This window comes from Giraffa tippelskirchi, chromosome 1 (genome assembly GCF_054371585.1).
Source record: "Giraffa tippelskirchi isolate mGirTip1 chromosome 1, T2T-mGirTip1v1.2.pri, whole genome shotgun sequence".
NCBI classification, from domain to species: Eukaryota; Metazoa; Chordata; class Mammalia; order Artiodactyla; family Giraffidae; genus Giraffa; species Giraffa tippelskirchi.
Window position 1 is genome coordinate 44438450 of NC_137275.1, and position 13386 is coordinate 44451835.

A 13386-nucleotide genomic window follows, 5' to 3' on the forward strand; every position below is an offset into this window, starting at 1 on the left:
AGTCTCTGATTCCTGTACCTAGGCAAGCACCTTAACCTAAATTTCGGTTGTCTCACCTGTAAGGTGGAAACAATAATAGCAGTTTATCCATAGGATTGGAGTGAAGATCAAAGAAGCTATCACATATGAAGATCTGAATATAATTGTTGTTCACTCGCCCAGTCTTGTTCGACTGAATACAATGGTTGGCACAAATCAATGCTCCATGAACATTAGCTTTTAATTGTACGTGCCATGAAGGCAAGGTTTTCATTCTTTTTGTTTCTAGTTGTATCACTAGCACCTAAGATAGTACCCATGGTAAGTGCTCTACAAATATTTGCTGAATAAGTGATGAACGGCTATTAAAGACTTCACTCTAGAATACCACTTCCACTGTAGAATATACTACTTCCACAGTCATTATTCTTTCCTCATCTGAAATCCCATACTGTAGGTGTTTTGATTCAAGCTCATTTATTTCCTCTACAGATCACATGATCCTTTTCTATAGCTTCTCTTAACATATTTAGCCAGACCTGAGGTTCTAAAAAGGCAGAGGTCTCTGCCTCCAGGAGCTTCTGTCTCAGGAGAAAACACAACTAAACAGACAAATGCCTCCTGAAGAGGAGGTCCCCTCCTGGTTTTCTTTCAGTCTTTGCTCTGTCTCTCTTGGCATTTTCAGTGAGTCTAGCTTGTACATTTTCAAAAAATTCTTACTGTGTATGATTTGAATCCAACAGCAAATCTGTTTGTGGGGAGATGTTTGTTTTGGGTTTCTTATTTTTTATTTTGTTGCCAAAATAGTTTTCACTTGTTATCCTCTTTTTGACTGGCTTCCAGTAGAATTGCAGATACAAAGCAACAGATGGCTGGGAGTAGGGTTTTGTAATGTCCCTTGAGCCCAGTGAGATCCCACTTGCCACCCAGACATTGCAGTTTCTGACAAACCTTCAAAGCTTCTCCAGCTTGTTTTCCATTTGAAAACTATACAGTGCTTGGAAGTCACCATAGCATATTTTATTCTTACCAAAGTGAAGTTCTGGCTATTGTAGCTCTCTACACAAGAAGCAAATACACATATTGGCACAGGTGTCTTTTATTTTATTTTATTTTAATAAATTTATTTATTTTAGTTGGGGGCTAATTGCTTTACAATATTGTAATAGCTTTTGCCATACATTGACATGAATCAGCCATGGGTTTACATGTGTTCCCCTTCCTAGACCCCCCACCCACCTCGCTCCCCATCCCATCCCTCTGGGTCATCCCATTGCCCTGGCCCTGAGCCTTTGTCTCATGCATCGAACATGGAATGGTGTTCTGTTTCACATATGATAATATACATGTTTCAATGCTATTCTCCCAGAACGTCCCACCCTCACCTTCTCCCTCAGAGTCCATAAAATTGTTCTATGCATCTGTGTCTCTTATTCTGTCTCGCATATAGGGTTATCGTTACCATCTTTCAAATTCCATATATATGCATTAGTATACTGTATTGTTGTTTTTCTTTCTGGCTTACTTCACTCTATATAATGTGCTCCAGTTTCATCCATCTCAGTAGAACCGATTCAAATGTATTTTTTTTAATGGCTGAGTAATATTCCATTGTGTATATGTACCATAGCTTCCTTATCGATTCGTCTGCTGATGGACATCTAGGTTGCTTCCATGTCCTGGCTATTGTAAACAGTGCTGCGATGAACATTGAGGTACACGCGTTTCTTTCAATTCTGGTTTCTTTGGTGTGTATGCCCAGCAGTGGGATTGCTGGGTCATATGGCAGTTCTATTCCCAGTTTTTTAAGGAATCTCCACACTGTTCTCCATAGTGGCTGTACTAGTTTGCATTCCCACCAACAGTGTAAGAGGGTTCCCTTTTCTCCACACCCTCTCCAGCATTTATTGCTTGTAGACTTTTGGATAGCAGCCATTCTGACTGGTGTGAAATGATACCTCATTGTAGTTTTGATTTGCATTTCTCTAATAATGAGTGATGTTGAGCATCTTTTCATGTGTTTGTTAGCCATCTGTATGTCTTCTTTGGAGAAATGTCTGTTTAGTTCTTTGGCCCATTTTTTTGATTGGGTCATTTATTTTTCTGGAATTCAGCTGCAGAAGTTGCTTGTATATTTTTGAGATTAATTGTTTGTCTGTTGCTTCGTTTGCTATTATTTTCTCCCATTCTGAAGGCTGTCTTTTCACCTTGCTTATAGTTTCCTTTGAGAAAACAGAAAGAGAAATTAAGGAAACAATACCATTCACCATTGCAACAAAAAGAATAAAATACTTAGGAATATATCTACCTAAAGAAACAAAAGACTTATATATAGAAAACTATAAAACACTGATGAAAGAAATCAAAGAGGACACAAACAGATGGAGAAATATACCCTGTTCATGGATTGGAAGAATTAATATAGTGAAAATGAGTATACTACCCAAAGCAATCTATAGATTCAATGCAATCCCTATCAAGCTACCAATGGTATTTTTCACAGAACTAGAACAAAGCATCTCACAATTTGTATGGAAATATAAGAAACCTTGAATAGCCAAAGCAATCTTGAGGAAGAAGAATGGAACTGGAGGAATCAACCTGCCTGACTTCAGGCTCTACTACAAAGCCACAGTCATCAAGACAGTATGGTACTGGCACAAAGATAGAAATATAGATCAATGGAACAAAATAGAAAGCCCAGAGATAAACCCACGCACCTATGGACACCTTATCTTCGACAAAGGAGGCAAGAATATACAATGGAGAAAAGACAATCTCTTTAACAAGTGGTGCTGGGAAAACTGGTCAACCACTTGTAAAAGAATGAAACTAGAACACTTCCTAACACCATACACAAAAATAAACTCAAAATGGATTAAAGATCTAAACGTAAGACCAGAAACTATAAAACTCCTAGAGGAAAACATAGGCAAAACACTCTCCGACATAAATCACAGCAGGATCCTCCATGACCCACCTCCCAGAATATTGGAAATAAAAGGCACAGGTGTCTTTTAAATTAATTTTTTTCTAATGATTGAGCATGTTTTGAAATGTCACAGGGGAAATATGTTTGTATAACTTCACATCTTTAGAAATGGTGCCAAGCAAAGATGTTCTGTGAACTAATAATACTAGCATTTAATCAAGATACAGATTCCAAAATATTTAAAAATATGGAAATTCTATAAGCAGATAGGCTGTCTAGATATGGTCCTAACTTTTATCTATTGTCAAAGAAATTGCACAGATTTACTTTGATGTCCTGTTAAGCAATTTTGCCCTAACTTGTACAGAAAAACATTCTTTTATTATAAATGTCTCATGACAAAATTAAGATGCATTCTTTAATTTTTCTACTTCATAGATGTCTCTTTCATAACTTTAGAACAGAAATAACTTAAAACAGAAACATGGTTGTTGGCATATCTCTAATTGTGTACATCAGCATAATTGGACTTGATCAAAATTTAAAGCTTTTTTTTACTTTGAAGAATACTATCTAGAAAGTGAAAAGGCAGTTCATAGAATTGGAGAAAGCACTTGCAAATCCATAGTCTGATATTCAGAATATATAAAGAATTCTTACAACTCAACAATTAAAAGACAAATAACCCAACTGAAAAATCGGCAAAGGATTTTAACAGACTTTTATGCAAAGATGATGACCAATGAGCATATGAAAAGATGCTCAGCTTCATGAGTCATGAGGGAAATATAAATCAAAACTACAATGAGATAACACTTTACACTCACTCATGAGAATGACTGTGTATTTTAAAAAGTAAAATAATAAATGTTGGTGAGGATGTTGGAAAAACCTTCATATGTTAATGGTTGGAATGTACAATGATGCAGCCACTTTAGAAAATAGCAGTTCCTCAGAAAGTTAAACATAAAACTACCATATGACCCAGAAATTCTACTCCTATACGCAAGAGAACTGAAGACATATGTTTACACAAAATCTTGTACATGAGTGGTCATAGTAATATTCATAAAATCCCCAAACTTTAGAAGCAACCCGAATGTTCTTTAGCTGATGAATGGTTTTTACAAAATGTGGTATATTTATACAATGGAATATTATTCATTCATAAAAATAGATGATGTGTTCTCATATGCTACAACCTGGGTAAACTTCAAAGACATTATCCTAAATGAAAGAAGGCAGACACAAGAGGGTTAAGGTTACATGATTTCATTTTTGTGAAATGACTTCCCTGGTGGCTCAGATGGTAAAGTGTCTACCTACAATGCAGGAGACCCGGGTTCAATCCCTGGGTCGGGAAGATCTCCTGGAAAAGGAGATGGCCAGCCACTCCAATATTCTTGCCTGGAAAATCCCATGGATGTTGGAACCTGGTAGGCTACAGTCCATGGGGTCGCAAAGAGTTGGACACGACTGAGCAACTTCACTTTCACTTGGAATAATTTACTATAGAGACCACAAGTAAATTAATGGTTGCCAGGGGCTGGTGGAGTGGGGAAGAGGGAATGGGAATGACTGCTAAGGGGCCTTGGCTTCTTTATGGGGTGATGAAAATGTTCTGGAATTAGACAGTAGGGATGATGGCACACTAAAATTCAATAAATTGCATACTTTGAAATGGTGAATTTTATGGTATGTGAACTACATCTTAACTTTAAAAAATCAACATAGAAAATCTATTTAAAAATCAATTAACAAATTAAGAATCACCGTGATATCATTCAGTTGTGATTTTCTCCTTGAGGTCTTATTAGAAAGTAGTTTGAGCAATTATCCCTCCCAGGATATAACAGATAAATTATACAGAAATCACCTAGACTTTGTTAACCCACACACTAAGATAATTGCCTGAAATGCTGGGTGGTCAAGTATAGATTTAACCATATATTGCATTTAAGGGGCTTTAGGAGGTAGATTGTAATTTGCAATCCTAACTGAAATACTGTAGTGGATCACCCCCAAAGCTGGAATTATCACATACTTACTGTAGTTCATCTACTCTAAGATGCACATTTTTTTCTAAATTTTAACATCTTTGGGATGTATCTTACAATTGATAGTGTCTTGGATTAGATGAAATATGGCAATTTTATACTGTGTGTGTTTGCTTTTAATGCCTTTCTAGAGTAGTTATACAAAATTAACTTTGCTGTCCCCTAAAGGGCTATTTATATTAAAATATCATTGCCAGTGCACCCCTGTGGTGTGTTTATTTTGAGGCTTGGAAACCGGGTTATTGACATATCTCCTAGTTGCATAAAAATAGTTCTCAGAGGTTAAAGGAAGGTTCCCACGTTTCCCATCCATTTCTTTATGGACTGAAAGGAAAAAGGCCTCTCAAGTTGTCCACCTTCTTATTCTTTTCTGTCATGTTGGGTCATTTGAAGGACTAAATGAAAACTTGAAATAATAAGGCATTAAAAAAATTCCTGTCTCTATATATGATATTTTGATTTGAAGCTTTGAGAATTAAGTCTTTAAAGTATCTATGACAGACCATAATTTTATAGTTTTTTTTTAATTGCTCTAATATATTTTAAGTATACCATAAACTCCTGCCATATGATAAAGTTTTGCCCAAGTATCTTCTCTAAGGCCTTTGGAAGCAGAAGTTTTTGGATTTCTGAGTGGAGACTGAGGAGGATATTGTTAATCCATGGTTTACAAAATGTTTGTTTTACCCCTAAACACAGAGAGAACCTGGTTATTACAAATGGCAATACTTCTTAAAAATATAAACATAAAATGAAACTTCAGGGCATCCGTAGGCTAAGAAGCAGTTGTCAAGGAGAGTAGAGAGGGAGGGAGTATTTTCACTATTAGAACACTTGGTTCTGTATGATAGTGACCTTTTACAAAGGTAAAATTTTGCTGGCATTGCCTTTAACAAATGTATAACCCCAGCCATATGTGCATATGTGTTATATAACAAGAATACCTAACTATTCCCATAGTGAAGAAAGGAATGTTTTCATGTATATATTAAAATGTGTATTTATACATATATATCTTCTTATATATGTTTTCTACGTAACACAGATATGTTTCTGTATATGCCATATGGCCATCAAACATTCCCTAAGGTCTTTGCTCAATGGTGATTTGTAGTGGAGCAAGTGACTTTCTCATGCTCTTGGTTGAGAACTTAAATTTGGATAGTAAGTCCAAGTTATAAAGCACACTGTGAGGGGAGGGGAAGCATTAGTAGGAGCCTAATAATTGCTGTGCTAGGAAACAAATAATGATAATTATTAGGTGCTTTGAATACTCTTTCCAGTTTGGATTCTTGCTGTTGTTAAAAAATACTTCAGGTTCTTGGATGTGCACATGATCTGGACAATGTCTCCTCTCCTACTTTCTTTCCAGCACTGTTCAAGCCCCTCCTGGTGAAAGGGGAGTAGCTCTTAGAGGACAAGGAAAACCCTGAGTTGCTGAACTCGTAGTGCTATGTCTGCCCTGTTGTTCAGTCACTAAGTTGTGTCTGACTCTGTGACCCTGTGGACTGCAGCACGCAAGGCTTCCCTGTCCTTCACTATCTTCCAGAGTTTGCTCAAACTCATGTCCATTGAGTTGGCGATGCTATACAACCATCTCATCCTCTGTTGCCTCCTTTTCCTCCTGCCTTCAATCTTTCCCAGCATCAGAGTCTTTTCTAATGAGTCAGCTCTTCACATCAGGTGGCCGAAGTATTGGAGCTTCAGAATCAGTCCTTCCAATGAATATTCAGGGTTGATTTCCTTTAGAATTGACTGGTTTGATCTTTTTGCAGCCCAAGGGACTCTGAAGAGTCTTCTCCAGCACCATAATGCTGAAGCATCTATTCTTCAGTGCTCAACCTTCTTTACAGTTCAACTCTCACATCTCTATATGACTACTGGAAAAACCATAACTTTGACTACACAGGCCTTTGTTAGCAAAGTGATATGTCTGCCTAGCTGGGCATTATAGCCAGTGATGGCACACAGGGCCTAGACTCAGGATAGCCCGTGAAAAACTCATTTCAGACCCAAGATAACTCAATGTGTTCTTACTTGACTTACACCTCATTCTATATTCCATCTTAACTCAGTGAGCATGAATAAAAGAACTGATTAGAGCCATTTGGCAGGTTGTATAATTATATTGGCTAATACAGTATTGTGGATAAGGCCATGGATGGCAGAATCAGATTATGCGGGTTCATATTCTGATTCCATTGTTTGCTAGCTCTGTGACTTTGGGCAGGTTATTTGACCTCTCTGTACCTTAAGATTCTTATTTGTAATGTAGGGCTAGCAACAACATGTGCCATGTAGCAGTATCATTATAATGAAGTGAACCTCTTAGAACATTACCATCATATAGAGTAACTGCCCAAGGATGCTTCTTGATTTGCTGTAGAAAGCAAGCAATAGGGAAAAACTACCTTTGGAGCTGGGGAAGGGCCTGAGCTGGCAAAGTAGCCTTGAACAGTGAAAGCCATCATGTGAACTTTGATGTGGAATCCTAATGTCATTTGTCAGAGGAGCAGAGGAGCAGTCCCAAAAGAAAGAAAGAAAGGGGGAGACGGAAAGGAGAAGAAAGGAGGAAGGACTTCAAATTTGGACCCTATTATTTAGAGAAGCATACAATGCACAGAATGAAAATTGAAACCTTGGGAATATTTTCTCACTCAAAAAAATTTAAATAACTTAAAATTATGAATTGTCTTTTTGTCAAAACCTTTAATATTGGGCTTTGCCACCAATTATTTATTAATTACTTAATTATGACAATTTTTTCCATTTGTAGAACTAAAATAAATTTCTGGCCTATGAATACTTGAATAATTTAAATTATTTGCTATAAAAAAGGGTAAGTTGAGACTAAAAGTAATTTGGTGTAGTAGAAAAAATATAAAGATCAGCGATGTAATGACCTGGTTGTGAGATTGCATTCTTCCACTTACTGCATTGTGATCCTAGGCAAGAACTTAACTTCTCTGAGCCTCAGATTCTTCTGCAGAAAATGAAACTAAAAAAGGCATTCAACCTATCATAGTTCAAGGAAATGGTTGTGCTCAAAAAATGGTTCCAATAACTAATTCCTATTAACCATGGAAACGGTTACATGAATCATGTAAAAAGTCTTATGTGGTAGTTCCAGTGGTGCCCACCTTGATCTTACAATGCTCCTAACCATGGTGGAACTTCATAGTGGTCACAGTACTCCTGGCTGAACATGATGTAAAACTTGTGTGCAAAATTTTGGCCTGAAAATGGAGACTTGAAGAAATAGCGGTATATGTTTTAGATGTAAAATCCAAGAAACTAATAATGACAGCTAATTATGGGATCTTGTGCAAGTTAACTGTTCTATGCCTCGTTCTTGACTCGCAACATTGGACTAGATGACTTTTGAGAAATAAATATTCATGAACCCAGAAAAGCTCGAATAAGCTTTGAATACCTTTGAGACAACTGAGTGTTTTTCAAACAAGGATGTAAATATTCCTAGAATCTGCCACGATTTGTTCAGAAAACTTGTGGATTTGGGAAAGGGAGGAGCAAAAATTAGATCTTAAAGCTGAAATATAACCTGTTAAACCATCAAGCACTTAAAGAGATCATCTTCATAAAGCTTTGAAAAGCACTCATCAATGGCACCCCACTCCAGTACTCTTGCCTGGAAAATCCCATGGGTGGAGGAGCCTGGTAGGCTGCAGACCCATGGGGTCGCTAGGAGTCAGACATGACTGAGCGACTTCACTTTCACTTTTCCCTTTCATGCACTGGAGAAGGAAATGGCAACCCACTCCAGTGTTCTTGCCTGGAGAATCCCAGGGACGGGGGAGCCTGGTGGGCTGCCGTCTATGGGGTCGCACAGAGTCGGACACGACTGAAGCGACTTAGCAGCAGCAGCAGCAGCATCAAATATTGAATTAACTGCATGTGGAAAACTTGTATTTTTGTGTCCTTATTTTTACTGTCATACTGTGGGATCTTAAAGTTAAAAGTGACCACACTTAGGCTGATTACCTGCATATGTATCCCCCAATGCTAGACTTTTCTCAGAGCAAAGAATGATGCTGTTGGATACTAGAACAATATTCATCTGATAGCTAAATGGTGTTCTTAAGACCTTTCCTTGGCCAAGTTTGAACAATATATGAAATCTCTTCCAGTGCATTTAAATCAGAGTAATTACCAAGCCTATTGTCTCCAGGTTCTCCTCTGCTGCTGAAAGAAGAAATAACTTATCTTTAAAGAAAACGAAGCCCCACTGGATAAACCCAAGTATGCTGGGCATCGACTCTGGGCCAGCGAAAAGAAATGCTGCTGAGGGGCCCCTGTTTGTCACTTTTTAAGGGTTCATCAACTTTGAAGAATTATACTCAGATGCTTAGAACTGGCAGGTCCGTCTTTCCTCACAGCTTTTCAAATGACTTCTTTTGCCACTGATTGGTCTGGCCACCTCATTTTGCTCTTAATATTTCACTAGCACCTCTGTTCCTGACAGTTATGAGGACTCAACGCCAGCCAGATATCAGCAGGCCTGCCCAGCCCAGTGGCAGCTTAGCGAGGAGTCTGACCAGAGGCGAGGAGCAGAGGCTTTTCATAAATAACTGTGTGTTCTTGTCAGTGGTTTTGGCCCTTGCAGGATGGTAACATGTTTCCATAGCAGATGGGTGAGCTCTTGCTTGCCGTTCTGTGTTTTGAACTTCCTGTGCAAGAGTATGGTTTTCATCAACCTTGATGCTGTAGAGAACACCTCCTTTATAAGACTGGATTTTTTTTTTTTTTTTAGCCAAAAGAAAATAACTGAATGTTTTTGTGTATTAAATGTGTCTTTGGCAAAGATTAAAAGAGGGTGGAGTAGCCAGCCCAGATGTCCAAGTGAAAAATTGTAACTGTGATAGAAGCTTTTCCTGGTAGTGCATGAAAATTAAGACTGAGGAGAACAACTCTTTCTAGGCTCAGATTTCATTAAATGTCATTAAAATATTATACCTTTTGCTATAAAACTGCTTTCCCCTTTTTTTTTTTTTTGTAAACAATCCCTGCACATAAATGTCATTTTGCCCACTTATGTCTACACATCTTTTGGCAGGAAAGCTAGTGTCTCCTACCTTTTCTTTTCAGCATCTTGATCTCATTTTCAGAAGGACAGTCCAAATGTAGTGCTCATAGGGTGAACAGAGTTTGGAATGCTGGATATGCTGGCCTCATTCCGATGGTATTTACTGCTGGGGGCTAAACATGGCTCAGGTAAATTGTAAGGACTCCATCAACCCTATTGGACCCATAAATTTAGCTTGACCCAAGTAGTAGAAAGTAATTTTTCAAAGCTTTGAACATTTCCAGAAGAAAAAATAACACATATGTTACTGTCGTGTTTGTGTAGTAGAAACACAAGTATGTCCTACTTCAAGGAGCTCTAATATGTAAAAACAGAAACATAAAAAGCCCATAACTAGGTAGTGACTAGATACGCTCCTACATTTATATTCTGATTATGATTACTTGACGATGAGTGTAAGTGTCAAACTGTTAGAGTCTATAGAGAAAATTCCATTATACAAATGTTTAAGTAATGATTGCATGGTACAGTAAGAATGCATAACACACCCAGAAAGAAATGTCTGATGTTGTGGTTTTTGCCAGCAAAAATCTCAGAGATTTGAAGACCAAATAAATCTGAGGGAAAACATAACCCCATTAGTTAAAATATGATTGACGTGTAATTTTTGAAACAAAGAAGTACCCCCTTTACTGTAGTCCTTGGATAACCCCTGGAAAATTCAACCTGATCTGCCATGCCTGACTGTTTGCCAGAAGGGACCCCATGGTACCAATCTGCCTGTGAAATCATTATGGAAGGCCATAGTAGTCACCGCATAGGTGAATTATGATTGCTTTTGTATCTGAATGTTTAGCCAAAGGGATGAGAAGTATTAAGTCCTGATTAGGCATTCACTGGACATGCCTTGTGTTGCACACACTGTGCTAGGTATATGTACTAGGGTACAAAACAGTGGTGGTAATTGTGGTACAAATACTACTAGTAAAAAGAGGAGAAAGAGTTGGTAGCAAGAAGCCAAAACCCATATGAACTAGACCAAGTGAAAAGGTGACTGATTATAGGGAAAAATGGAAAGTGTTATGGGATCTACTTGCAGGAAGTTAAACAGCCAAGTTTAACAGGAGCTAAAACATCTTTGAGTCTTTCTGATTCAGAAAGTCTCGATCTCAAGACTGTCTCCTATCTTGCTTCTCTGTGCACATCTGGGTGCCCTCCTAGCTGGCCAGCATCTTCTGCTCCTCCCTTGATTTCTGCTTCTCCATAAGCTTAGTCAACAAAGAACTTTGATGTGCCATGAAGGACTCCCTGGCTATATTCTATATAATTTTATGCTTCATTTCCTCACAGTAACTAACTCAATCTTTGTGTCCAGTTTTAAATTCCCAAGAAAGAGATCTTACTAAGCCACGCCTATTGATTAAGTTGTCCTTAGATCCCCCTAACACAAAAAGAATCACCATGTTTTTTTTCTCTGAGCCAGGTCCTGAATTAAACATCATATGTACTTTTTGTAGTTCAGTTGCTCAGTCGTGTCCAACTTTTTACGACCCCATGGACTGCAGCATGCCAGGCTTCCCTGTCCTTCACCATCTCCTGGAGCTTGCTCAAACTCATGTCCACTGAGTCGGTGATGCCATCCAACCATCTCGTCCTCTGTTGTCTCATTTTCCTGCCTTCAGTCTTTCTCAGCATCAGGGTCTTTTCCAGTTAGTTGGCTCTTCACATCAGGTGGCCAAAGTATTGCAGCTTCAGCATCAGTCCTTCCAATGAATATTCAGTGTTGATTTCCTTTAGGCTTGACTGGTTTGATCTCCTTGCTGTCCAAGGGACTCTCAAGAGTCTTCTCCAGCACCACAGTTCAAAAACATCCATTCTTCAGTGCTCAGCCTTCTTTATGGTCCAACTCTCACATCTCTACATGACTACTGGGGAAACCATAGCTTTGACCATATGGACCTTTGTTGGCAAAGTGATGTTTCTGCTTTTTAATACGCTCACTGGGTTTGTCATAGCTCATCTTCCAAGGAGCAAGCATCTTTTAATTTCATGGTTGCTATCTCATGTAATTATCAAGCATTCAATCTGCAACATCTCATTTAGTTCTTCAAAAATATTATGAACTTCATGTGGTTCTCGAGGGGATAAATGAGATAACGTATGACCAAATACTGTGTTTCACAGAACCTAGCCTAGGCTTCATTAACATTAACTCATAATCAAATTGTTTTCAATGAATGAAGACTTCTAGGTTAAAGCTCCGAAGATCTAAAGATCTTATTATGGTTTTTGTCGGCAACAAGTCTCTTACCATCATTATTTTTTACTTCATCAGATTAAATGAAATTATTATTAATTTTTTAGGTATGATAGTACTATTATGGTTGTGTTTTTAAAAGTCCTTATCTTTAAGAATATGTACTGAAATATTTGTGGATAAAAATACATGAATCTGGGATTGACTTCAAAATCATTTGAAGAGGGGGTGTGATGGAGATAAAAAAGACTGGCCATGAGTTATAATTGTTGAAGTTGTGTCAAGGATTTTGTTGTAGTACTATTCTTTCTACTTTTGTGTAGGTTTCAAATTTCCCATAAAAAAAAAAGTTAAAAAAAGATTGAAATAAGATCACAGAAGTCTTTTCAACTCTGGTGTTGTTTTTTTTTATTCTGCCATTTGGAGCAGCAGAAGTCTTAGCCAGTGTGTACGCTGAATACTTAACTTCTATGACTAGTCTTTGAGTTTTATACAGTTGGTATTTTTTTAATCACAAAGTAATGTGAGTTAATTATGATGAGATTGGCCTCCGCCATCCCCTTTTCCAAATTCCCATTGCTCCTGCAGTAATCAGAATGTCCACATATTTTTTTCTGCAATCATAAGTATATTTTTATATATGCATATTCAGGCTTTGGTGAATTTTGTTTTATTTTCTTTACAAAATTTGTGCACTTACTCATCACTTGATTATCATATATATCAAGGACACCCCCCAATAAATAGAAATGGATCTAACTTATCCTCATGGTCCAGGATGCTCACTAGTATTTCACATTCTAGCCAGTTAGAAGGGGGACAGGGGCAGGAGAATGTATGAACCATCACTTCAATGGCCACAACCAGAAGTTCTAAACATTGCCTTATTCTCCCATGTCCCAGATTTAGTCACATGACCACAGTCTTCCCTTGCTGACATAAGCTCAAGTTATTCCCATTTGTTTTTTGCCATTACAAACAATGCTGTATTAACATTCCTATACATGGATCCTATGTATTTTCACCGTTATTTCTATAGGATAGTTCCCCAAAAGTGGAATTGCTGTAAATCTGCATTTTTATACGTTATGAACTGAAACACTTAAATTTTTGTAGT

The 13386-nt window shown here is 37.7% G+C and overlaps 1 protein-coding gene across 5 annotated transcripts in view; it reads left to right on the plus strand.

Moving 5' to 3' along the window:
* SCFD2 (sec1 family domain containing 2) overlaps nt 1–13386 on the plus strand; it is a 378818-nt gene that overhangs the window by 175310 nt on the left and 190122 nt on the right. The gene's annotated exons all lie outside the window — the stretch shown is intronic.